Genomic DNA, 26,094 nt, shown 5'->3' on the forward strand with positions numbered 1-26,094 from the left:
GCCCCTGGAGAAGCTGTAGCAGGTGGGGCTGCTGCTGCTGGAGCCACCAAGGACGAGCTCAAGGACGACAACCTCTTCCTGGAGCTGGCCAGTGGCAGCTGAAGATGATGGCCTTTGATTCTGGCACCTTCTCCAAAGACACGCTCCACGGCCAGCGTGCAGGTGAGTCCAGAGCCAGGGGGATGCTGCCAGAGCTGGGCATGGCACGGCCTGGCCGGGCACCAAAGGTTCCCCCTTTGCTGGGGCGGCTGCAGGGAATTCTTCAGTGGCTGCCAAGCTGCTTTTGGGCTCTGGGCAGCTGCTGAGGAGGTGGCTGTGCCATGGCTGGCTGCAGGCTGGGCACATGTCCTGCCCTCCTGCTCTGCTCCCAAAGGCAGCAATGCTGGGCAGCTTTGGGCCCTGCTCTGAGCACGGCCAGCACGGCCTGGGCACTGCAGGCCGCTGGGACAAGGGGACAGGAGGCTTCAGCTGACGGGGGGGTTCTGGTTTCTCTCCTTACAGCCGGGCTCTGCGGATGCTGAGGCTGCTCTGGGCTCCTCCAGGGCTCTGCTGGGGCTCAGCCCCGCGCACCGCTGGGCCCGCTCTCCCCTCACAGGGCTCTGACAGCTTTGCATCAGACGAGCCCCTTGCGAGCACAGCAACGGAGCTTTCTGCTTTTGCAGGTGAGTGAGACTCTCATGCAGGCCAAGAGCTTGCAGTCAGGGACACACATCCCACTGGCAAGAAGCCAAACTCTGCACAGTCCCAGCTGAACGCCTGGATCTGCACAGGGGGTTCTGTCTGTCCCACTCTTCCTTTCTTTTGGGCTGGAATTGTGCCATTGCACTTTCTTCCTCCTCTAGAAGTGCCATGAGTGGGCCCAACCTGGCAAGTGGGCCGTGTTCCTGAGGCAGTGCAGTCTGGAGCTGATGGATGAAGAATTGCCCTTCTCCAGTGCCAAACCAGAGCAAAAAGCCCTAAGTGGGACTTGGTGTCTTTAAGAACCCCCTGACAATTTCCAAGGGAATGTGCAGCTCATTGGCAGGGTGAGAAGGAAGGGCATCTTCTCAGTGAGTTGGGGTGGGACAGAGTTTAGATTGCCAGTCCTGCTCGGAGCTGGCAGAGCACAATCAATTTCCTATTGCTTCAACCACAACTTAAAATAACAATGTTGGAAACAAAGCCCAAAATCTTTGAAAAAGGACTGCTGAGGTCAGTAAGATGGATCAATGCAATCAGCATATTTACAAATACCTGAGTTTTCTTTTTGAAAAGATCAGTTACCTCTTAATCCAGAGTTACATAAGACTTTTCACTCCACATTTGGGTTTTGGTTTTATGTTTCATAATATTTTCTGGTCTTTTTCTTTTGTTTTTTTCTATTAATTAAACCTAAAACATCCTAAATGATGGAGCAGCACTGCTGAACACAGGGACATGCAGAGGGACCAGAAGCAGCTGCCTTTGTCCCCCTGCAGCTCCAAGGCCCAATCTCAGAGCAGACAGGGCTGGCAGAGACTGGCAGGCTCCCTGTTTGCTGTGCTGCCCCACTTGTGAGCGGCCCAGCTTTGCGTGAGGCACAGGGAGAACAAGGGGCAGCTCCCTGCCAGCCCCGCAGCCCAGGCACCCCTCGGGCCCCGGGGCTTGGGGCACTGTCAGCACCCGCTGCTCCAGCGCCCGCTCCTGCTGGCACTGACAGCAACACCCAAACTGTGGCTGATCCCGAGGGAGCAGCAGCAGGGCCTGGATCTGATCCCTGACTCTGGGGCAGGGCTGGACAAATGACCCCCACAGCAGCAGCAGCAGCAGCAGCAGCAGCAAATGGAGCTGACTTTCAGCACAGTCCCTGCCGCTGTTCCCTCCTGTTGGCAGCGGTGCCACAGCAGCCTGGGGCACCTGGGAGCCCTCAGTGCCAGCAGGGACTGGAGATGGCAGCCCTGGGCTCCTGCAGGGTGTGCAAGGAGCAGAGGTGGGCACTCCCTGTCCATGTGGAGCTTGCAGGTGGAAAAGGCTGCTGTGAGCAGGCAGCTCCAAGGGCAGGGAAAGGAGGGTCTCGAGCACTGGATCTGTGCCAGTGCCACAGCCCTGGGCAGCAGCCACCGAGCCCCGGGGGCACAGAGGGCACAGCAAGAGGGACAAAAGCAGTCAAGGGCAGAGACTGGGAAGGGCGAGAGCTGGGAGCAGGAACAGCTGCTTCATTGCACTCTTGGAGAAAGCTCTTGGCTGTTTCAAAGTGCTGAAAGGCGTGAAGGGCACAGAGGAGGCCACAGCAAACAATGCTCCTGTTTTCACAGCCTCCCCTCTCCGTGTGCCAGAAGGAATTGGATGAACTGTATTCTTCTCTCCGAGTCGTCTCGTTCAGCATGAGCAGCTCAGCACCAGGAGCTGAAGGAGCTGAAGCCTTAGGCCACAAGAGCTGAGCAAGAGGAGCCTTTTTGACCAAAGTAATGCTGGTGCCATGGACCTGGCTGAATGCAGCAGACAGAATCCTGGAATTGCAGAATCCTTTCTGTTAGAAAAGACCTCTGAGCTCATCAAGTCGAACCATTATCCCAGCACTGTCAAGCCCAGCACTAAACCACGTCCCTGAAGTGCCAAGGCCTGGACAAGAGGCCTGACTGAGGCCTGAACAACAGGCCCTGAGCCAAAGGTGACCTCTGGATGAGCCTTCCAACCAAAGGTTATCTTTGTATCTGCTCATTACCGAAATTTCCGTGATCATTAGCTTTGTGATTGATGTATCCTCTCGTCAGTGAAACATGTATTGACCTTTCTGTGTTTAGAATCCAGACAAGGCCATGAAATCCGACGTCTGGCCTTGTTTGGGGCTGTATGGTCAAAGTCAGCTCCCTTGGCTCCTCCTTGAGCCCTGGCCAGGCTTAGGAGGAAGCCAAGAGGAGGATGAAAGCAGATGTTCCCGCACTAGAAGTGCTGTCAGGTTGTTTCTCCAGCACTGTCAAAGCTGGGCCCTCTCCCAGCAGGGTTGGAGCCTCAGCTGTGGCTGGAGGCAGCTGCAGGAATTCCCAGTGTCCGGGAGTGGCTCTCCAGTCCTTGGCTGGGACAGCTTCCCGCAGCTGATGGGTGGCTCTGGGTGATGGTGAAGTCTGAGGGTAACTGGGGCTGGATCTTGGTTAATCACTGCAGGCAATCTTTGGCACTGATGATTGGGGGCATTGCTGAGCCGCTCCTGCTGTGATTCTTTGCTGCTTTGAGCTGTAGCAAATGACGCAGTTCCTTCAGTTGGTGTCTGTGTCTTTGGTGCTGGCCCTGCCCACTGGTACAACAAAATTGGCGTAGTCTGGCCGGATCACACCAAAATGTCGCTTTTTAAATGTAAATGTAAGGAATCAGTCCTGTCTGAAATCCCGGATGGGAAGAGCTTCCCTGGAGTTCGCTGGCTCTGGAGTGGGCTGAGGTCGGAGCACCGTGTGAGCAGTGGGGCAGTCGGTTAAAAGGAGCTGAAGCGCTGAATGTCTTAAAATGCATCCCGAAATTGGATATGGAAAAAGGAAAAGAGCTTGTGGGTTCGGGAAGAGGAGGATGGATTTTGTTAACAGCGTATTGGAAACAGCACCAACAGAAGGAGCAATTGTTGTTGGAATGCTCCCACATGGAGCAATAGAAGAAGTTTTTAATCTTGAGCTCAAATTTCTTTGTGCAAGTGAACTAGTATAATATCCTAGTTTATATATCTATAAAATAATATTTATATTGTATAGATAATAAATAATAATGTGAAATAGTGCTGACAATACAAATTCTTTAGCCATGGCTGCTCAGGGATGTAACACTAAATACCCTCCAGAAAATGCTTGGCCAGGACCCAAAGGTCACTGGTAAATTTTGTGAGATTGCACACAATGAATAAAGGAGGAAGGGATGGAATTGGCTGTTTTTATAGGGTTTGCTGATACTGTGATCTGGAATGCTTTGTCTGTTCCTGTGAAAAAGACAGTGATGAAGACTGCTGGGTTTTTCATATCCCAGACTATCCACAAGCTGCAGGATTGGTTGAACAGATGGAGGGGTTGTTAAAAGAGCAGCTGAAAAAATGAGGAGATGGGAACCCGTCCCGATGGAGAACCCATCTCCCAGATGTGCTCCATACCCTTAACAACGGCCCCGCTGGGGAAATGGAAACCCCTGGGTGTGCCCGGCTGCACCCAGTCTGCAAATCCACCCATGGACAGGGAGACTTGGACTTCCTGGGAAATCCTTCTGGGTGCGATGGGCCCTGACAGGGCCACCCCAGAGGCTGCAGGGCTGGGCCTTCCTGCATTAGGATTAATTGGGATAAATCAGAAGCAAGTGAGAGTTATCAATGCAGGAATAGGAATTCAGATTCCTCCAGGACACTTAGGTTTGATAACTGCTCGCTGGAGCTTGGCCCTGCAAAGCGTTCATGTCATGGGAGGAGGAATTGATGCAGATTATCAAGGAGAAATCAAAGTAATGCTGTTAAACGATAATGAACAAGATTGGATTATTTAACTCCATGACAGGCCAGCACAATTCTTGATATTGCAGTTTTATAAACAATTGTGAAAAAAGGAGATCCACCTCAAATGACCACTGTTGGTGGAGATAAAGGGTTTGGATCCAGCAATCCTAATAATGGAGCCAGAGTGTGGGTCCAGAGGCCCAATGGCCCTCCCGAGGCAGCTGAAGGAACAGCTCCGGGGAAAGACAGCACTGTTTGAATCCTGGAACCTGGGCAGAACGATGGGAATGTGTCCCTGCAGCCAAGTGTTCTGTGTGAAAACAAGGAGATGTTACAGGATATTGTTTTACAGATCCTGCCAGACCCAATCTCCCTGTTTGCCCCCAATGGCCCCCTTTGGAAAAGCCACGGGGCTCCGTGTGAAGGCTGATGTGACTCTGAGTGACTTCCACATGAATTCCAGCCAGGAGCCTGGGTGCCCCTCAGGGACTGGGACCCGGCACCTCTCCAGCCAAAGGGGAAAGGACCCACCAAGCCTTGTTACCCCTGACACCGCGGTAAAGCTGAACAGCAAAGGACCTTGGGGGCATTATTCTGGAATTAAAAAGGTGCCAGCTCCATGGACAATGGAATTATTGTTCCTAACCCGAATGAGACTGAGGAAAAAGAGTGATGCCTCCCTTTAGGGTACTTCAGCAACAAACACAAGCAAGAGTTTAATGTTAAGAGAGCATTTCCCACCCAAGGAGTGCCTTGGATTTCAGAAAGCCAAAGATTCTGGTTCACCCTGTGCCCCACATGCGCTGCCTCGTCCTGTGGAGTTCACATTAACGAGCTAAATTGATTATTAGAAGAAGCAGCAAATGATACTGTTAAAATATCCAACAGCACATCCTGTGAGCTCCAACAAACACGAACGGGGGCCCTGCAGACCCGCATGGCCTTGGATTATCTGCTTGCTGGCCAAGGAGGAGCCTGGGCTATTCTAGGACAGGAATGCTGCACTGTTATCAGGGATGGGTTTGAAGTCCAACAGTCAGGAATCACCTTGATGGAAAGAGCAGTGGAAGAGTGGCAGAAAGAAGAAAATTCTTCTTGGTGGGATTGGCTTTGGGGCTGCCAAACTGGAGGCTGCTGCGAAATGCATTTGTGGCAGTCACTGTAATCACTGCAGTGTGAGCACTTGGTGTGTTTTGATTCCATGTTAGAGCTGTTGTGACACTTTGTGCTGGGAAATGGAGCACTGAGACTTGTCTAAAAAGAGACACAGTCTCTAGAAAAAAAGGGGATTTGATAAATAACAGAGAATAGCAACTAATGAGGCTTGTTTTAAAAGGAATGTGAATTATAGCTGTGAGTGATGACTTTGAGCAGCACTTAATTGGAGAACAAGATGCAACGCCTTTATGCCTAATACCTAAATCTAAGACTCTGTTATTGAAAGAATTGTTGTGAAGGTTGTAGTTCATCTCTAGGTCAAAGTAGCAATTGAAGTTCCAAGGTCTGAACACCAGGCCCTGAGTGAGGCCTGAACAACAGGCCCTGGGCCAAAGCTGACCTCCTGATGAACATTCCAACCAAAGGTTATATTTGTATCCCACTCATTAACTCATTAACAAAGTACTATTAACAATATGTTCTATGTACCTGTGCATTGGTGAAACATAGATTTACCTTTCTGTATGTAGAAACTGGACAAGGCCACATCTGGCCTTGTTTGGGGCTGTATGGTCAAAGTCGGCTCCCTTGGCTCCTCCTTGAGCCCTGGCCAGGCTTAGGAGGAAGCCAAGAGGAGGATGAAAGCAGATGTTCCCGCACTAGAAGTGCTGTCAGGTTGTTTCTCCAGCACTGTCAAAGCTGGGCCCTCTCGCAGCGGGGTTGGAGCCTCAGCTGTGGCTGGAGGCAGCTGCAGGAATTCCCAGTGTCCGGGAGTGGCTCTCCAGTCCTTGGCTGGGACAGCTTCCCGCAGCTGATGGGTGGCTCTGGGTGATGGTAAAGTCTGAGGGTCACTGGGGCTGGATCTTGGTTAATCACTGCAGGCAATCTTTGGCACTGATGATTGGGGGCATTGCTGAGCTGTTCCTGCTGTGATTCTTTGCTAATGATTATGTGCTTTGCTGAGCTTATGCTTTTGTAATTCTTTGCAGATTTGCATTTTATAAATTGCACAACCCCTTCAGTAGTGTCTGTGTCTTTGGTGCTGACCCTGCCCACTGGCAAAACAGGGCCCCATCCTGCCTGAGTGTTACCTGAGAAGACAAAAACCCTCACTCCAAATGTCCCCCCTTCCTCCTTGTTCCCCCATTTTATACACTGGCCATGATGTCCTGTGGTCTGGGATATCCCTGGGGTCAGTTGGGGTCACCTGTCCTGGCTGTGACCCCTGCCAAGCTCCCCCTCACCCCCAGCCCCTCCCCAGCGTGGCCGGACGAGGGGCAGGAAAGGCCTTGGCTCTGTGCAAGCTCAGCAAGAACAAAACCATCTCCGTGTGAGCAACGCTGTGCTCAGCACAGAGCCAAACACAGCCCCAGAGAAAGGCCTGGCAAGGAAATTCCCTTTGCCCCAGCCCACAGCAGCACCCCATGGCCATCCACCATCACCACGGCTCCACGGGTTCCTTTCCATGGCCCCGGCCCTGGCCACGGGACCTTGGGCTGGTGGCCACGGCAGCCGACTGTGGCCCAGGGCTCAGTGCCCGTGTCCATGGCAGCAGTGCCCGGCCACGGGCCCTGAGTGCAGGTGACCGTGCCAATCCCCATGGCAGCGGGGCCAAGCGTTGGTGTCCGTGGCACCAAAGTGAGGAACGGGTCCCTGTGGCCGCTGCCGTGGCACCTGAGGGCATCAGCGAGTGTCAGTGCAATTGTAGCTGGCACCAGCCCCGGCACCGCTCTGTCCTGAGGGCTGCCATGGCGGCCGAGGGCAGCCACAGGTCTGCGGGCAAGTGGCCACGGACCCTGACTGCAGCAATGGGTCCTGGGGGGGTTTCCAAGGGAACTGGAACTGATGAGGGTTGCCATGGCATCCAACCCCCTGGGATGTCACACAGCCACCCTGGGATGTCCCACAGCCACCCTGGGATGTCACAACCACTCGGTTATGTCATAGTCTGCTCTATGATGTCAGACCTCTGCCCTGTGATATCACAGCCTTATCTGCAATGTCACAGCTCACTCTGTGATGTCACATAGCAACCCTGTGATGTCATATCCACTCGGTGCTGTCACACCACCTGTGATGTCACAGTCCTCTCTGTGACATCACACATCTGCTCTGTGATGTCACAGCTGACTCTATGATGTCATACAGCCCCCCTGTGATGTCACAATCCACTCTGTGATGTCACAGCCTGTTCTGGGATGTCACATGACCACTCTGTGATGTCACACCAGCACCCTGTGATGTCACAGCCTCCTCTGTGAAGTCACAATTGCTCTGTGATGTCATAGTCTGCTCAATGATATCTGACCTCTACCCTGTGATGTCACAGCACCACTCTGTGATGTCACAGAGCTGCTCCATGATGTCACAGTAGAATCTATGATATCATACAGCCACCCTGTGATGTCACAACCCACTTCCTGATGTCACAACCCACTCTGTGATGTCACAGCCTCTTCTGGGATGGCCCAGCCCTCTCTGTGATGTCACACCAATACCCTGTGATGTCACAGCCCACTCTGTGATGTCACACAGCCCCTTTCTGACATCACAGCTGCTCTGTGGCTCTGTGACACAGGCACAGAGGTGTTACCAACACTTCAGGGAAACAAAACCTCCTCAGCACCAGCGCAGCACGAAGCAGCAGCATTCTTTATTGGGCCGGATGCACAAGGGGAGAGCCCCTCCCAAGGTCGTGTGTGCCGAGTTCAGGAATGTTCCTGTTTGCAGACTGTGTTTCACAGACTCATTCCCAGATTGTCCCACAATAAACACACACACGACAATCATTGCCCCAAAATCATTGCATATTTCCCCCACCCCTTTGCACATCCGTTCTTCTGCCCTGGGGCTCTCTTTGGGGGTCCCTGGTGGTCGGTGACCCCAAAGCCAGCCCTGACTGCCCGGTGAACTGGTGAAAGTTGGCACACCTGGGCTGGTTGCTGCCTACAGAATCAGCCTTGTGCGGTTCCATGGCCAGTGGCTTTTGGAGAAGAAGCATTGTATGAACCCACCAGGTGCAAACGGTTTTTCATCTGGCAAATTTCCCCCCTTGGAGGGTTGGGAAGCTTCTCTTCCCTTCAAGCCTTCGTAAGCCTCACTCTGCTCCTTTACTCACATCCCACGAGTTCCTCAGCTGCTTTCACAACCATGTTCTTTACACAGCTCAAAGCAAGTGTCACAAGCACAAGTATTGCTGGGATCCCAGTTAGACTTTGCAAAAGTCAGGCCAACCATCAGTCAGGGAAAATCCAAGCCCTTTAAATATTTTATCCAAACAGTTACTGTCTAACCCTCCCCTTAATTCCCTGCTGGATGCAGCAACTGATTTTATCCTCTCCCCCTGATCATCCCATCCAGCATCACATTTGGAATGTGCACACAACAAGTGCTGCTGTTCCAGTTCAAGAATCCACATACTCCCTGTCCATGTCACAGCAATAGGGCTAAAACCAATCTGCTCTGTGAGGTCATTTTAGCTGTGGCTGGAAATTGTTCCTTTATTTCAGCAAACCCCAAAGGAGCTGCATTCACTCAAGTTTCCATCTGCAGAGCCCAATGGTGTGTGGCTGCTCTGTTCCTAAAGGCAGATCTTTGTGAAGCAGAGATGGATTCTAAAATCCATCCCACTGTAGTTCCCGCACTGGGATGTTTCCAAGTTCCATCCCCTTTAACCTTTCCCCACAGTCGGGTTCCCGGTGGTGACTCCTTGCACGAGGGACGGAACGTTAATACCCCCAGTGTCCTTGGTGCTCCTGATTCTCCCAGGGCCAAACGTGTGCTCCAAATTCCATCACTTCCCACCCATCCTGGGGCTCCTAAGGATCTGACTGTGTCCTGCTGACACTCTGTGCCTCTCCAAGGCTCGTTGTTTGTTGGCTGAGCCCAGGTGTCACTGAGAAAGGCAGAATCATTTCTACAAACACAGCCTAGCCTCAGAGCCTGGGCCACAGCCAGGAGCTGCTGGACCTCAGGATTCCAAACAGCTCAAGTGTCTGTCCCAGGGCAATCCCACTTTTCCTTTGTCCTGGGATCCTTTGGCCTTGACCTTGTTAAATCAGGATATTTTATACCCACCTGTAAGGGGTCCTGTGGGAGGCCTGGGCTTCCTTTCCAGCCCAGACACCCCTGAACTGGCTGGAAACATTCCCATTGTCCTGTCTGAGGGTGATTCCATACTTCTGGAATTTGACAGCCCCAGGGGGTATCAGTGCAATCTGTCAGCTGATCAATATTTCCTGAGGTAATTTCCAGATCCAGTTTGGAAATGTTACAATTCTCAGCAGTATCGTTCTTATGTGCCCATGGTAAGGAATATTCTCCTTCCATCCCTGTCCAGGTGCCCTGGGTGCTATTTCCTTCCACAAGCGTTCCCAGATTTTTGTTAAATTGCTGACTGAAGCTCCCCACGGAACTGGATTTTCTGCACAGGTTGGTGTTGGCAAACAAGCTGTTACAGGGGTCACATTCTGTCATCTGCCAACATCTTGCACTGACTTTGAAAACCACATTTCCCTTCCCAGAAGTCAGGAACATCGTTTCTATTATTATTATAGATACACAATTATTGATCATCTTCATCTAGATCCAATAAATAGTATCCCCTTAGAAAATCCTATTCAATACCTAAAACAATAGGATTTATGCAAAACCCCAAACTCCACGGTGTCAGTCAGTCTTGTTTCTGCTGTATTTAATGTGTGCTCGCTGGTTTTACCCACATGTGATGAACCCCGAGTTTGATTCCTTCTACCTTGAGTGCAGGGTAGGTTACCAGGAGGACTTGAGATGGTCCCTTCCACTTTGGCTGGATTGTTCCAAAATTCCAGGTTCTGATGCACACCGCATCTCCTGGTTGGAAAGGATGTACAGGCGAGTCCAGCCCCAATGATCTGTTGAGAACCATGCACCTTTTAAGGCTTACAAGAGTTAGTCCCAGTGCTATTAAATATTCATTTCAGCAAAACTTCTGAGACTTCCCTTGTCTTGTTGGTGCCACATGGGAAAGCTTCTGGCCATCCAGAAAAAGGATCCACCAATGCCAAAATGTGCCAGTCCCCCTTCTGCCTGGGCAGTTCTGCAAAATCAGTTGGCCAAAATCACCTGGTGATTCCCATGTAACGAGCCCTGGAGGCAGCCTTCTTCCTTCAAAACCAACCACATCTTTCTCAACAACTGATCTATTATCTTTTGCCATTTTTGTGCTTACTAGATGCCTTTGTAAACTGGCCACCATATTCTCCATTTCCTAATGTGTTTCCTGATGTTTTAGTTCCGTTATACATTAATTGTGGAGCTACAATTACCTGCCCACACGGGGTTACCAATCACCTGCTGGGATTTTCCGTAGCTGCTGCTGATGGGGCTGACTGCCTGTCCTGATCACTGGAATCTGGCTTTTGTTGCAGAACATTCAAGTTTTTGCCAGGTATTAGTGCAAGGAGAGCTTTTTCAGCACCCTCTTGAGCTGTTTGGTCAGCCAATGGATTCCCTGGATTAACTGGGGAGTCTCCAAACCCATGGGCTTTACAAGGGCATCAGGGCCACTTCTTTTGGCTTTGGCACACTCTGCAGTAGGTGACTGATTTCTTTTTGTACTCACTGGAGACCTCTGTGCCCTTTCCTTCCATGTGGCTCCCTGGGCGTCTATTATTCCAAACCCATAGTTCAAATCAGTCCATATGTTCACCCTTTTTCCTTCAGTGATTTCTAGGAAAGGTCATTCATTCTGCTTTTTGTGCTGATGTGTTCAAAGCTAAAGCCTGGGTTTCTATGACCTGGGTTGAGGTTCCCACTGCACACCCAGCTGCCCGTTTTCCATCCGTACCACGCTGCTCCCACCAGGGTGCAGGTCCAGTGCTGGCTCCTGCATGGGATTGCTCTCGAGGTCCCAGAGTCTGCCAGAACACACTTGTTCCATGGATCCCAGGCAGCCATAGCACAAAGACTCCAACCCTTCTCTTAGAAGGGACTCGAACACTTCCCTGTTCCAACCTTGGGTACCTTGAACCAAACCCTGCAAAGCTTTTGCTGCACCTTACAGGCAGGTCAACAGTTTACAGCGGGAAAGGAAAAGGTGCCTTTATCTTACCAGGGGTCTTTCTCTGATTTCCTTTGGAGCAGGGATCAAAGGTTCTCCCCAGAATCCTTCAGTGCTGCCTGCAGGTCCTGCCATCCCTCAGATCTGTTGAAATTCAAGAGGATGAGGCCACGGGGTGTCCCAATGGTGCCTTGGTTCCATGGGCCCCACAGTGTAACCATGGTGTCCTTGGTTCTGCAGTGTCACAATGGACCCTTCATTCCATGAGGCCCCACAGTGTGGCAATGGTCCCTTGAGTCCATGAGGTCCCACAAGGTCACAATGGTCCCTTGGTTCCATGGCCCCGCACTCTCACAATGCTCTCCTTGGCTGCACAAGGTCCCGTAGTGGCACAAGGGTCTCCTTGGTGCAGAGACCAGGGCAGAAGGGTTCCACAAGGCCCCAGAGTGTCACAAGGATCTCTTTGGATCTGCAGTGTCAGAACTGACCCTTGGTTACACGAGATCCTCCTGTGTCCCAAGGGCTCGTTGGTTCCACAGGGCCTGATTCTCTGACACTTCAGAGATGGTGTAGGACAGTTTCTATTTTCCCGCAGTTTGGTGACGAAAGGAGCACGCTGGGCAGAGCACAGAGATGCTGCTGCTGTCTGCTCAGGGGAAAGGGTCCAACAAGGCTGAGGGGCTGGGAGGCTGCTGGAAGGGCCGTGCCCCACATGGTACAGCTTTCCTGGGAGGCAGGGAACAGCAGGAGAGACACGCACTGCCCCACAGAGCAGCTGGGAAGGGGGACACTGGGCATGAGGAGGAGGAAATGTCCCTCCCAGGGCAGCGCTGGGGCAGGAGAAGCATCCAGAGGGAGGATGAGCTCAGGGCATGTGTGTGTGTCCAAGGCACAGAGGGTGAGGCTGGGCACAGCTCAGGCCAGGGCTGGAGGTGGCAGGGCAGAGCTGGTGGTGGGGCAGCGAGATGGGAGTGTGCAGCCTGCAGGGACACAGCAGCAGCGGTGGGAAAGCGCAGGACAAGCTGTGCTGGACATGGCCAAGGGCCCTGGCAGGGCTGGCAGTGCCCAGGAGAAGCCAAGTCTTGGTGCCCTGGGGCACAGCAGCGTCTGTGCCACCAAGGGCTGGGAGGAAACACCTTGTCCCGAGGCCCTGGGAACTCCTGGCACAGCCCCAGCAAGGCTGGGCACTGTCAGCCCCTTGTCCTGCCCTCAGCATCCCCCCACATCCCAGTGGCCTCAGGGATCTGCTGGAAGGAGTCCCTGGGGAGCCTTGGTCACGAATGGCCCTGGGGGCTCCTGAATGCTCCCAGGGACTGCAGGGTTTTCAAAGGACTTTGGCTTTGGCTTTTGCCTGGGAGTCTCTGAGAGCTTTGTGCAATCCTGGCCCCCAATTATCTGCTCTAATGAGTCCCTGGAGATTCTTTGTCAGTAACAACACTCACTGGGGTTCATTAATGCTTTGAGATACTCCAGGGTAATTAAAGCACCTCTTTTTGACACTGAGTCTCTGAGAGGTTTCTGCAGTCATGGTCCCCAATTATCTGCTTTAATCAGTCCCTTGAGAGCCTTGGTCATTAACAACAGTTCATTAATGCTTCAAGGTACTTCTGGTTTTTCTAAGGTACTTTCCTTTTTCCACACTTGAGTCTCTGAGAGCTTTGTGCAGTCATGGTCTCCAGTCCTCTGCTTTAATCAGTCCCTTGAGTGCTTTGTACTGACACACATGTATTGGCAGCCACTGAAGAATTCCCTGCAGCCGCCCCAGCAAAGGGGGAACCTTTGGTGCCCGGCCAGGCCGTGCCATGCCCAGCTCTGGCAGCATCCCCCTGGCTCTGGACTCACCTGCACGCTGGCCGTGGAGCATGTCTTTGGAGAAGGTGCCAGAATCAAAGGCCACCATCTTCAGCTGCCACTGGCCAGCTCCAGGAAGAGGTTGTCAGTCTTGAGCTTGTCCTTGGTGGCTCCAGCAGCAGCAGCCCCACCTGCTACAGCTTCTCCAGGGGCTCCTTCTCCTTCCCTGGGGCCACACCAGGCTCTCAGGGTTCTGCCCAGGGCCCCAGCCATCAATGAACCAGACAAGCAAAACCAGGGGGGATGGTGGCCCCCAGTGCTTGCCAGAGCAGGCCTCCAGCTCAGCTGCAGCTCAAGAGCTGTGTGTTCCCTTCTGATGCTCCCTGCTCAGAGCTACAGACAGGACAAAATAGTCTGCTTTGCTTTGCCACTGATTGCCAAGAGCTGTGTGGGGCTGTTACCTGCCAGGCCCCTGGATCACACTGTACCCGTGGGTCCCTGCCATCCTCTAGGGCACATGAACACCCTGCAGCCAAGGGGCACTGAAGAGCTCTTCCAAGGACGGCCTGTCCAAGGGCTGCATGGACAAGCACCTCTTAAGAACATCCTGGCACTCTGGGCACAGAAACCAGAAACCACCAGGCAGCTGCAGAAGGATCCCGCCCGCTTTGCCCCCCGTTCCCGTGCCCAGGCCATGCTGGCTGTGCCCAGAGCTGGGCCTAAACTTGCCCATGCATTCTGTGCTTTGGAGGGCAGCAGGAGAGCAGGACATGTGCCACCTCCTAGAGCTGCCAGAGCGGGATGCTCCTGAGCCCGCTGCTGGCTCCCAGCCCTGCTATTCCCCCCGTGCCACAGAGATGAGGGATCCACACAAAAGGAACCCAACCAGGAGCCCACACTTTCATTGCCTGCCAGAAATGGGTCTCATTTTGCTCTGCATTCCTTTCCTAGCAGGGGTTATCTATTAAAAACAAGAGAAGAAAGAAAAGAACCAGAAGAAGTATGAGAAATAAAAACAAAACCCAAATGTGGAGTGAAAAGTCTTCTGCAACTTTGGATTCAGAGGGAATTGGTATTTTTTAAAAGACAACTCAATTATTTACCTTTTTTTTTTGTTTCATTCAGAACTTACACTGTTTTCCTTCCTTCCTTCCTTCCTTCCTTCCTTCCTTCCTTCCTTCCTTCCTTCCTTCCTTCCTTCCTTCCTTCCTTCCTTCCTTCCTTCCTTCCCTCCTTCCTTCCTTCCTTCCCTAACAAGCCGCTTCCCAACCCATTGAAGGGGTGCAAAGCAGCAGGATCCCCTTCCAATTGGGGTCCCCTCACCCTCCAAAAATGTGGGGACTTCGCCTCAGTCCCACAAATTGCGGGAGGCTTACAGCACCTGCCCCAAAATCACTGCAACCTCCCAGAAACCACTTAGAGGCCCCAAAATTGTCAAAAAGCAGCAGGAGCCTCCCCAAAAGCAGCTCCTGCTTTTCCTCCCTGGAGTGCCCCACTCCAAGTGCCCAAACCACCCCATCCCATCACACAGCACCCCTCCCCATCCCATCCCACCCCTCCTGGACACCAATTCCCCTTCTGTGGCTCCTGACTCCCCACAGCCGGGCCTTGGGGCTGACGGATCGAGCCATTTGGGGCTGCCATCGACACATTGGGGCTGGGATTGAGTTTATTGGAGGCACCCGCTCAATCCCTCCATCCCAAATGGGAGCTTGGAACCTCTCCTCAGCCCTTGCTGTGCCCATGGGCTCACCTCAAGTCCCAAAATGAGAGCCAGGGCCCCACAGCCCATTCAGAACCTCTCAACATTGCCAGAAACAGCAGCATCCTTCCCAAAATGGGCTCCCCGGCTCCCTGACAATAGGTCCCCCATCTGTAGGTGACTAGGGACAGGCGTTCGGAAGATATCGCGTTGTATGGGACAGGTCAAACCCCTCCCCTCTACAGGTAATAGGTGAGCAGAAGGAAGTGACGTGCCAAACCCAGGTTATTTAACCCTATGTAATCCATGAATAAACGCCATTTTGCCACCCACCACATTGGTGTCTGTGAGCTGATGGTCCGAACGACCTGAGGTGGTCGTCGTGCCGTTCCTGAACCAGGTCGCTACGCCTCCGAGAGGCAACAATTGGTGCCGAAACCCGGGATCCGGAATCGGGATCGGGAATTCGCCTGGACGGGTTAACGGCGGCCGGTGCGGCAGGACCAGCCCGGCGGGGAGGACGCTCCCGGACCAGCGAGGAGGATGGAAGCTCTTGCGAAGGTCGTATCTCAGATTCATAAGCAATGTGGTATCGATTGCAAACCGAAAGATTTTACACTCGCTCTTGCGAGGCTATTGGAAATTGGGGTCATAGACTGACCGGTGGATATCCTCCACCCAGAAGTATGGGACAAATGTACTACGGCTCTAGCTGATGAAACAATGTCCTCGGGTTCGGGGAAATACCTTAAATTATGGGGAAAAGTCGTGCAGGCTTTGCGTAAGGCCCTGCGAGAGCAGGAGACCTGGAAAGCCGCACGGAACTGTTTGCTGGCCACACCTCGGTTGGGAGTTGGGGCGGCCACGCAAACTACAGATGAAAGCAGCCCTGCCGAGCGCACAGACTCACAGGAGCAAGCACCCTCTCCACGGCCCCCCAGCCCAACCCTACCTACAGAGGGAAAGGAGCGGGTGCAGTCATTCTGGGGAGGGCTGGTGGAGGAAGCCAGGGAGGCTGCCATTAAAGCGGAGTCCGAAACGGCGTGGGCGAGACCCCCGCCCTATGCCCCGCAGAATGGCCCCGACCCCGGAGGGCATGGGGGGGGCGCACACGGGGCCGGAGGGAGCGGGGGAGGTGCGCCAGGTAACACAGACACGGCCGGAGGGAGCGGGGGAGGTGCGCCAGGTAACACAGACACGGCTGGAGGGAGCGGGGGAGGTGCGCCAGGTAACACAGACACGGCTGGAGGGAGCGGGGGAGGTGCGCCAGGTAACACAGACACGGCCGGAGGGAGCGGGGGAGGTGCGCCAGGTAACACAGACACGGCCGGAGGGAGCGGGGGAGGTGCGCCAGGTAACACAGACACGGCCGGAGGGAGCGGGGGAGGTGCGCCAGGTAACACAGACACGGCTGGAGGGAGCGGGGGAGGTGCGCCAGATAACACAGACACGGCTGGAGGGAGCGGGGGAGCTGCGCCAGGTAACACAGACGCGGCCGGCGGGATCAAAGAAGGTCCGCTGGATGCCACAGACGCGCGTGAACGGAAAAGGGGGGGGGAAATCCCGGAGGGGGAACCAAGGCCAACCAGAGCGCTCACCCGGAAACATGCCCTCATATAGCAAGAGCCTCCCTCAGCAGGAGGCGGGGCGAGCCCAGGGGGAAGGAGCGGCCCAATCCTAAGGGAAAGGGGCGGGGTAGGAGCCCGGGGAAAAAGCTCCGGAGCCTGGAAGTATCCAGTCAGTCGACTTCCTGCTCCGAGTCGGACTATAGCTGGAGCGAGTGGCTTGACGAATGGTCCGTAACCGACTCCGACTCCGACAAAGATGATTTCAGAATAGATAAAAGCTATAACCACCGCGCTCCTACTCGGGCCAAGGGGAAATTTGAAAAAGAACGTACTCCGCTTACAGACTGGAGAAAGATAAAAACAGCCTGTGCTGAATGGGCCCCTTCAGCCACACTAGCTTTCCCGGTCCGAGTAGGAGGGCAAGCCGGAAACCAGAGGATTTACTCACCGATAAATCCTAAAGATATACAAGCAATTGTTAAAGCACTTGCAGACAGAGGGATTAATTCGGCTATGGTTTCCACCCTCATCGACAGCCTTTTTGGAGGGGATGACATGCTCCCATTTGACATTAAACAAACCTGCAGATTAAGTTTTGATGGGGCAGGGATGATTGTTTTCAAACAAGAGTGGGAAGACAATTGCACAAAGCAATTAGCCCTAGTAACTGGGGCAGACCACCCCCTCCACGGCTCCAGCCTGCAGCGGCTAATGGGCACGGACCCGACCATGATCACCCCCCAGGCGCAGGCCGAGGGCCTACGGGCCCACGAAGTCACGGCAACTACCCGTGCCGCTAGAGAAGCTATCCGCTCTGCTTCCAGAGTTATTGCTAGACCATCGCCATGGTCCACAATAAAGCAGAGCAAGAACGAAAGTTTCACACAGTTTGTGGACCGCCTCCAGGCAGCCGTCCGCACTGCGATAACCAGTGTAATGGCATGCTTTAAGTGTGGCCAGGCAGGCCACGCTGTAATGAATTGCCCCCAATTAGAGCCTCCATCAACAGCAGTTCCCCCATGCCAGACGCGACCTAGAGGGCCATGCTGGGCATGTGGGAAAAAGGGACATTTTGCCAGAGAATGCAGATCCAAGCTCCAGGGAAACGGGAGGGGGAGGGGGCATCCGGGCCGCACACAGCTCCCTCCCACTCGGGACATGAAGCGGCCCAGCTATGCCAATCCTCAATGGGCCGTGGAGCTCCCGCACCCACTGCTCCCCCGGGAAATGACCAATTCCACAGCTCAACCAATGGCTCAGTTAAACCTGTCTGCACTCCAGGCACAGCAGGAACAACCCCCTGGGAGCGAGATCCCTGGGTGGCTTTGGCCATGAAAGTGGGCAGCCACCCGCCGATAGTGTGGGGAGTTTGCTGTCTCCATAACAACCCAGGTGACTGCTATTCGTCTCCCCTTTTTGATTGATACAGGATCAGATGTTACCGTCATCCCAGAAACGTACTGGCCTTTACATTGGGAACTGGAGGAGGCCCCCATGGTGGGTGGAGTTGGGGGATTATCTCGGGCCCAAAAAAGCACCCAACTGATAGCGATAACGCTCTGCACCGAAAAAGGACCGGAGAAAACTATCACCCTTTTCCCATATGTTATGCCAAAATGTCCACCCTTGTTGGGGAGGGATGCCCTTGCCCTGCTGAAAGTCAGGGTGACAAATTTATTCTAAGGGCCACTGCCGCATACCCACCGCCGCCCATCAAACTGGCATGGAAATCGGTTGACCCGGTGTGGATCGAGCAGTGGCCCTTGTCAAAGCCTCGAATGACCGCCCTCCTCGAGCTCGTTAGCCGCGAGCTACAGCGGAACCACACAGAGCCCTCCACAAGCCCATGGAACACCCCGGTTTTCGTAATACCCAAACGATCTGGCGAGGGCTTCCGCCTCCTGCACGACCTGCGGGAGGTGAACAAGAAAATCCAACCAACAGGTCCAGTCCAAACCTTGCTGCCCATGAACTCGATGATACCAAAAGGGCAGCCCTGCGTGGTGCTTGACATTAAAGACTGTTTCTTTTCCATACCCCTGCATGATGAAGACAAAGAGCGGTTTGCCTTTTCCATCGTCTTCCCAAACAGTCAATGGCCTAACCTGCGCTTCCAGTGGAAGGTATTGAGGTATTGCCCCAAGGAATGGTCAACTCCCCCACCATCTGCCAAATCACGGTTGACTGAGCACTAGCACCAGTCCGCCACAGCGACCCAGCCGCGACCATTATTCAGTACATGGATGACATCCTGATTGCCGCGCCATCAGCGAGCCAGGTAGACCGACTAGTGTCAACAGTCTCAGAGACCCTGAAAACAAATGGCTTTGAAATCGCGAGCGCGAAAATAAAAAAGGGACCATGTGTAACCTTTCTAGGAGAAGGAATTACAAGCTCCTACATAACCCTGCTCCAGATAAAAATCTGCAGGGATATCAAGACGCTCCATGATATGCAGCAGCTGGTGGGATCTCTACAATGGCTCCGTAACATCATCCTGATTGCTCCTGAGGTCATGGACCCCTTAAATGACCTCCTGAGAGGAAAAAACTCATGGGAACAGAAAGTTCTGACACCAGAAGCGACAAGCTTGCTCGACTTTATCGAGCAGCAAATGTCTGTGAGTACGCTTGCTAGGTGGGACCCGGGAGCACCACTTGATTTATATGTACACTTTACAAAGAAAGGAGGGGTAGGAGCGCTAGCCCGGGGACCCCTGACAAAGCCCAACCGATACAGTGGGTGGTCTTGGGAAAGCCGTCACGTGCATTCTCCCCGGGAGTTGAGTGTCTTGGCAACCTTATCATGAAAGGGAGAAGACTTGCCCTAAGGCACTTGGGCACGGAGCCCGCCAGGATATACCTACCCTTCCGCAAGCAGCTCTCCGCGCAATCGCCGACAATATCAGAGCTTTTAGCCATAGCCCTCGCTGGTTTTGGAGGAGAGATTCCCTATGCTGCAAAACCCCCATGGACCCAGCTCCTTGCGATCATCGACATCGATCTCCCGCCAAAAGTCATCGACCGACCGCTACCAGGACCGACAGTCTTCACAGACGCATCGTCGCTGACCTCAACTGCAGCAGCGGTATGGCAGTCGGGAGAGCAGTGGCAGTGCATCAAAGCAACCGACCCTACGCTCTCGGTCCAGCAACTCGAAGCAGCCGCCGTAGTGCTGGCGTGTGGACTGTTCCCGGAGGAGCACCTCAACATTGTAACTGACTCTATGTTTGTGGCTAAGCTTTGCCTAGCCATGTCAGGGCCTGACGTGTCAGTGTCCACGGTGGCTGTGATGCTTGAAGAAGCACTCTCTTCGCGGAAGGGCACCATATCTGTCATGCACGTTAACAGCCATAATCCGGTTAAAGGATTCTTTCAAATCGGAAACGACAAAGCAGACGCCGCCGCAAAAGGACTGTGGACACTGAGAGATGCCCGTCAGCTACACGAGTCTCTCCACATCGGAGCTAAAGCACTGGCAAAAAGGTGTGGGATTTCGACCACTGATGCGAAACACATCGTAGCCACGTGCCCCCACTGTCAAAAATCACCGCTGTGGTCCAGTGGAGTCAACCCCAGAGGCCTTAAAGCCTCAGAAATATGGCAAACAGACTTTACACTATGTCATCTACTGAAACCCCGAGCATGGCTTGCTGTGACTGTGGACACCTACAGCGGAATGATCGTGGCCACACAACACCTAAGAACTGATTCTAAAGCAACCATCCAACATTGGCTGACAGCTATGGCGTGGCTCGGCGTTCCGAAGCAGATCAAGACAGACAACGGCCCGAACTTTATTTCAAAATCGAGCCAAACATTTGTTTCAAAGTGGGGTATCACTCTGGTACATGGCATCCCGTACAATAGCACCGGGCAGGCCATTGTTGAGCGGGCAAATCAAACCCTAAAAACCAAATTGGAAGTGCTAGCAAAAACAGAGGGCTTTAGCAATTCTATTTCCCCAGGGGACCAGGCACGCATACTGGCAACTGCCCTGCTAGCACTGAACCAATTCCCTAGGGGGGATGAGACAAACAGTCCCGCCCAAAAACACTGGGCCACTCGAGCACTAGACGAAGGCCCGCAAGTTGTAATCAAAAATGAGTTGGGGAAATGGGAACAGGGCTGAAGACTAGTGCTCACGGGGCGAGGGTACTCAGCTGTTAAAAAAGATGGTAGAGTCAAATGGTGTCCACTTAGGTCAATCAAACCTGACCTTCAGAATAAGACTAATGAAAACTGCGAGGTTTTGTTTGCAGGACTGGATCTTTGGACGCCTCCATGACCGATACATCCCAGTGCGCGAAGAAAGCGACAAGTCATCGAGCAGCCCGACAGTGCCCGAGAATCCTACACCAGTGAAATCCAAACAACAACGTTTTAATTGTTCCTAGAGTCCTGTATCACCAAGAAGAAGAAATGTACCACCTTCTTGAAGAACCTAGCCGGCTCCACAAGAGAGAAATAATAACAGGCATAACCATCGCAATGCTGCTCGGCCTCGGAGCCACCGGCGCAGCCACAGGTGTTTCAGCCCTCGTGACCCAACACCAGGGACTTTCTCAGCTGCAGATGACTATTGATGAGGACTTACAAAGAATTGAAAAATCCATCTCCTTTCTAGAGAAATCTGTCTCCTCGCTCTCAGAAGTCGTCCTGCAGAACAGGCGAGGACTGGACCTCCTGCTCATGCAACAAGGAGGCCTGTGTGCCGCCTTGAAAGAAGAATGCTGCTTTTATGCAGACTACACCGGAGTCGTACGGGACTCAATGACTGAACTAAGGGAAAGGCTAGCCCAGAGAAAAAGAGAAAGAGAAGCCCAACAAGGATGGTTTGAGTCATGGTTTAACCAGTCTCCATGGCTGACCACCCTTGTTTCCACTCTAATAGGCCCCCTCACTATGTTACTCCTAACGTTGATTTTCGGGCCTTGCATACTAAACAAATTGGTGTCATTTGTTAAAAGCCGGTTAGAAAAGGTTAACATTCTATTTGTTGGCCGCCAACAACTGCTCTAGAGCGCATCTATTTTGTGAATGTTATATCACTTTTTATAACTTGTTATGTAGGTTTTACTAGTTCTTGAAATTTTATTCCATTTATACTTTGTATGTTTCCTAATCAATCATGGGGGGGGGGGAAAATGTGGGTCATTCAGGATAGAGGGGGGGGAAATGTAGGTGACTAGGGACAGGCGTTCGGAAGATATCGTGTTGTATGGGACAGGTCAAACCCCTCCCCTCTACAGGTAATAGGTGAGCAGAAGGAAGTGACGTGGCAAACCCAGGTTATTTAACCCTATGTAATCCATGAATAAACGCCATTTTGCCGTCCACCACATTGGTGTCTGTGAGCTGATGGTCCGAACGACCTGAGGTGGTCGTCGTGCCATTCCTGAACCAGGTCGCTACGCCTCCGAGAGGCAACACCCATCCAAGCACCAGAGCCCCCCTCTCAGAACCCCTCCCTAAGCATTGGGGGGGACCCCAAAACTGCCTCAGGAATGGGACATACCCTGAAATCCCTTCAGGAATGTGGGATACCCCAGAACCCACTCAGCAACGGGGTCCCCCTGGCCTCATCATGCGCAGCCTTCAGCTGGCTCAGCCAGAGCCCATCCCGCCCTCAGCAGCCCCAGCCCAGCCCAGCCCTCCTGGGCAGGAAGCCCCAATGGCCGAGCCGGCCTGGGACACTTGCAGGGATGCGGGGGCAGCCGCAGCTTCTGGGGCCAGCCTGTGCCAGGCCCTGAGCGCCCTGCCAGGGAACCATTGCTGCCCCACATCCCATCTCAGCCTGCCCTCGGGCAGCGGGAAGCCGTTCCCTGGGGCCCGGCCCCGCAGGCCCTTGGCAAGAGTCTCTCTCCCCCAGCAATTGCTGCTCCTCCCTGCTGCGGGGCCCGAGCTGCAAGTTGATTTTCTGCCGCTGGCCCCGGCCCAGCCCCGAGCCAGGGTCAGGACCTTGCAAGAACTGCTCCCAGCAGAGCTGTTCCCTCCTGCAGTAGTTACACCTGCACACCCACAGCGCCTGAGACTGCAAGCAATGAGCATTCCCTGGGCACATGTGCAGCCCAAGCAGCTCGAGGACAGCCTTGCAGCAGGACTGCTCTCAGCTGAGCCAAAAAGGCCCCTCTGGCAGCTGCAGGGCCATTGCAAAGGGCAAGGGCCAGAGCCTCGGCCCACAGGGGAGGAAAGGGCTCTGAATTCCCCTGCCCTGGCACCTCAACCCTGTTCCCAGGCTGCTTCCCACACAGGATTCCTCTGCAGGACTGCGGAAAGCTGAGAGGCAGCTCTGGCTTCTCCACTTTCCATGTCCTAGAGCTGCCTGGCAGAAGAAATGGAGGGACAGCTCTGGTGGCACAATCCCTCCCGGCCCAGGGCACAGCGCTGGGAAGGTCTTTCCGTGCCGAGGCTTTGCTGTGGCCAAGGAAAGCTCCTGGCTCAAGGTCACCTTTCCTGCTGGGCCAGACCCCCCGAGTGGCCCAGCAGCAGCAGAGAATTCCAGCACAGCCCCGGCACGGGCAGGGCGGCCCTGGGCGGGCTGCGGGAGCCGGCAGCGGCTGAGCTCAGAGCAGCTGAGCCCGGGGGCTCTTGGCCAAGGCCGAGGCCCAGCGAGCATTTCTCAGGTCACAGGGCGGCCTGGGAAGGTGCTGGGGGGGATAATTCACCCCCCAGTGCGGCCCCAGTGGCTCCCAGGATTTCCATGTCCGTGGTCCCCGTGCTGCTCCCAGCCCTGATCCGTGGGGATGGGAATGTCCCGCTCCCTTCCCGGGGCAGGCTCACACCTGAGCCAGGTGTGCAGGGCAGAACCTTGCCCTGAGCCCAAGCCCTGTCCCCCCGATGCTTCCCATCGGCCTCTTCCTCCTGCGGCCCCAAGCCCAGCTCGGTGCTGAACAAAGGGCGCTGGGCCGGGGTCATCCCCCGGCGGGGGCTGCGCACCCCCTCTGCCCCCTCCCCAAATTCCCTCCCGGGGCAGCAGGGGCTGGCTCAGGAGCCCTGTGGGCAGGGAAAAGGGGGTGACACCGGGATGAGGGGGGTCACACACGCTCTGGGGGGACACACACGGCCCCTGGGGACCCCCCTCACCTTCTCCTGCAGTGCCAGGAGGATGAACCCCAACATGGAACCCCCCACCCCCGGCAGCATCTTGGGGGTGAGGTCTGGTGGCAGCTTTGGGGGTCTGGAGAGGTCACATCTGCCCTAAAACCACCTCCCAGCCCCACAGCTGCTCCTGGATGCCTCAAACCACCCCACAGCTCCCAGCCAGGACTCCCCCAACCACTCCCTGCAATAGAAATGGCTCCAAGAGCCACCAAATCCCCTTCCCATCTCCCCCAACACCCACCCAAATTCTCTTAAAGCCACAGAGCCATGCCAGGACCACAAAACTCCCTCACAGACTGCCCCAAAAGCCCCCCAAATCCCCTCCCACCCAGTCTCCCCAGACCCCCTCCCAGACCCCATGGCACTGACCAGGACAGGTTGGTGGACAGGAATATCCACAGCCCAGAGTAGCTCGGGCACTTCAGCAACGATTTGGGCACTTTGGAGGTCACACCCCAAAGGGGGAGACCCAGGGCAGGGACTGGGACAGACAACCGGAATTCCTGGAGAACAGATGGGCTCAGGTGGACACGTTCTGCCAGCACAACTACGAGATTGTGGCTCCAATCTGCCTGGCTTTGCAGCCCTGCAACACTCAGATCCTCCCAAATATTTCCCTGAACCACAAATTCATCCCCAAATTCCGGGAAAATGGTGGAGCTTTAGATCTCTTTGTTTAATTTCTTCATTTTTACCCCAATTTTGATTGTTTTGACAGGATAAACATGGAAATTACTTAGGCTGGAAAAGACCTCCAAGATCATCCAGGGTGGCTTGATGCCAGCAGAAGAAACATTTGGACAGAGTAGATGACATTTTTTAGGGTGTAAAGTTAAAAAATCAGCTCTTCCCAATGAATTTCCAATGTTGATCTGAGTCCCGATGGATGTTCCTGCCCCTGCGTTCACCCAGGTGCCTATAGGGATCCAGGAGAACATGGAGAGCACCAGCCAGGGGTCTTCCCAACACGGATCACAGGGAATGTGGGTCACCAGGGCTCTGCCAAACGTGGCTCCTCTGATGGGAGATGGAGCTGGAGCAGAGGACAAAGCTCTTCCCGCAGCTGGGGCACTCGCAGAGCTTCCCTTAGCAGTGCCTCCGTTGGTGTCGGGTCAAGTTGGAGCTGTCTGAGCAGCTCTTCCCACACTGGGGACACTCGTAGGGCCTCTCCCCAGTGTGGATGCACCGGTGGGTGACGAGGGTGGAGTTTTGCTTGAAGCCCTTCCTGCAGTCGGGGCAGCGGAAGGGCCTCTCATCCGTGTGAATCCGCTGGTGCCGGAGGAGACTGGAAAGAGGTGTGAAACCTCTTCCCACACTCAGAACACTCGTAGGGCCTCTCCCCAGTGTGGATGCGCTGGTGGATATACAGGCTGGATCTCTGTGAGAAGCTCTTCCCACACTAGGGACAGTCGTAGGGCCTCTCCCCAGTGTGGATCCTCTGGTGGCAGAGCAGGTGAGAGCTGTGGCTGAAGCTCTTCCCACATTCCCCACACTCATAAGGCCTCTCCCCAGTGTGACTCCTTTGATGGACAATCAGGTTGGAGCTCCACCTGAAGCTCTTCCCACATTCCCCACACTTGTGGGGCTTCTCCCCATTGTGAAGCTGCTCATGAACCACCCGCTCTGACCTCTGGCTGGATCTCCGGCCGCCTTCCCGGCACAGGGTGGGTCTTTCCTCCTCAGAGCACCCTGGGCTGCGTTCGCAGCCCCTCCTCCTGCGGGATCTCCAGGGCTTTTCCTCCCTGTTGGATTCCTGCGCCGTGGAGCCGCTCAAAACGGCCTCTTCCACCAGGTTCTGCCGCGGGGATTTGTCCTCCCTGGGCTCCGAGCTCAGCTCCTTGTCTGGGGGAGGAAAGACAAGGAGAGGATGGGATTTGCCTCCATGCCACAGGGAAGGGGAAGGAGATCCCCCCAGTCCGTCCCCGGCAGGACGGCGTCGGCAGCGGGGTTGTCCTGCAGCCGGGGGCGATGCTGGGCTGGGAGATGGAGCAGGAGAGAGGGGGAAAGGGGCACTGACTTCCTCCTCACCTGCCTGGGGGTCCCGGGGTATCTTCCTCTTCCTCACAGCCTCCTCCTCCATCTGGCCACGGGTTGGGAATGGGAAATCCTGGTTTGGGGAAAACAAGGAATGAGCACATTGAGTTTGAAGGTCCCTCTGCCCAAGTCCATCTCTAGAAGTCACTGGGCACTGTGTGTCCATAAAAATCTGCTCTGAAAAAGCCTCTCAGGAGTTCCCTGTCTCTGGTCTCTCCCCTTTGGTGTTTGGGGGTTCCCCCTGTCCCAGCTGCTGGGGGTCCCTCTTTTATCAGGGT

The 26,094-nt window shown here is 54.3% G+C and overlaps 1 pseudogene; it reads right to left on the reverse strand.

Moving 5' to 3' along the window:
* LOC138102473 (zinc finger and SCAN domain-containing protein 2-like) overlaps positions 1–25,862 on the reverse strand; it is a 64,075-nt pseudogene extending 38,213 nt beyond the window's left edge.
* Between the last annotated feature and the right edge of the window lie 232 nt (positions 25,863–26,094).

The sequence above is a fragment of the Aphelocoma coerulescens genome, unplaced genomic scaffold (genome assembly GCF_041296385.1).
Source record: "Aphelocoma coerulescens isolate FSJ_1873_10779 unplaced genomic scaffold, UR_Acoe_1.0 HiC_scaffold_77, whole genome shotgun sequence".
Taxonomy (NCBI): Eukaryota; Metazoa; Chordata; class Aves; order Passeriformes; family Corvidae; genus Aphelocoma; species Aphelocoma coerulescens.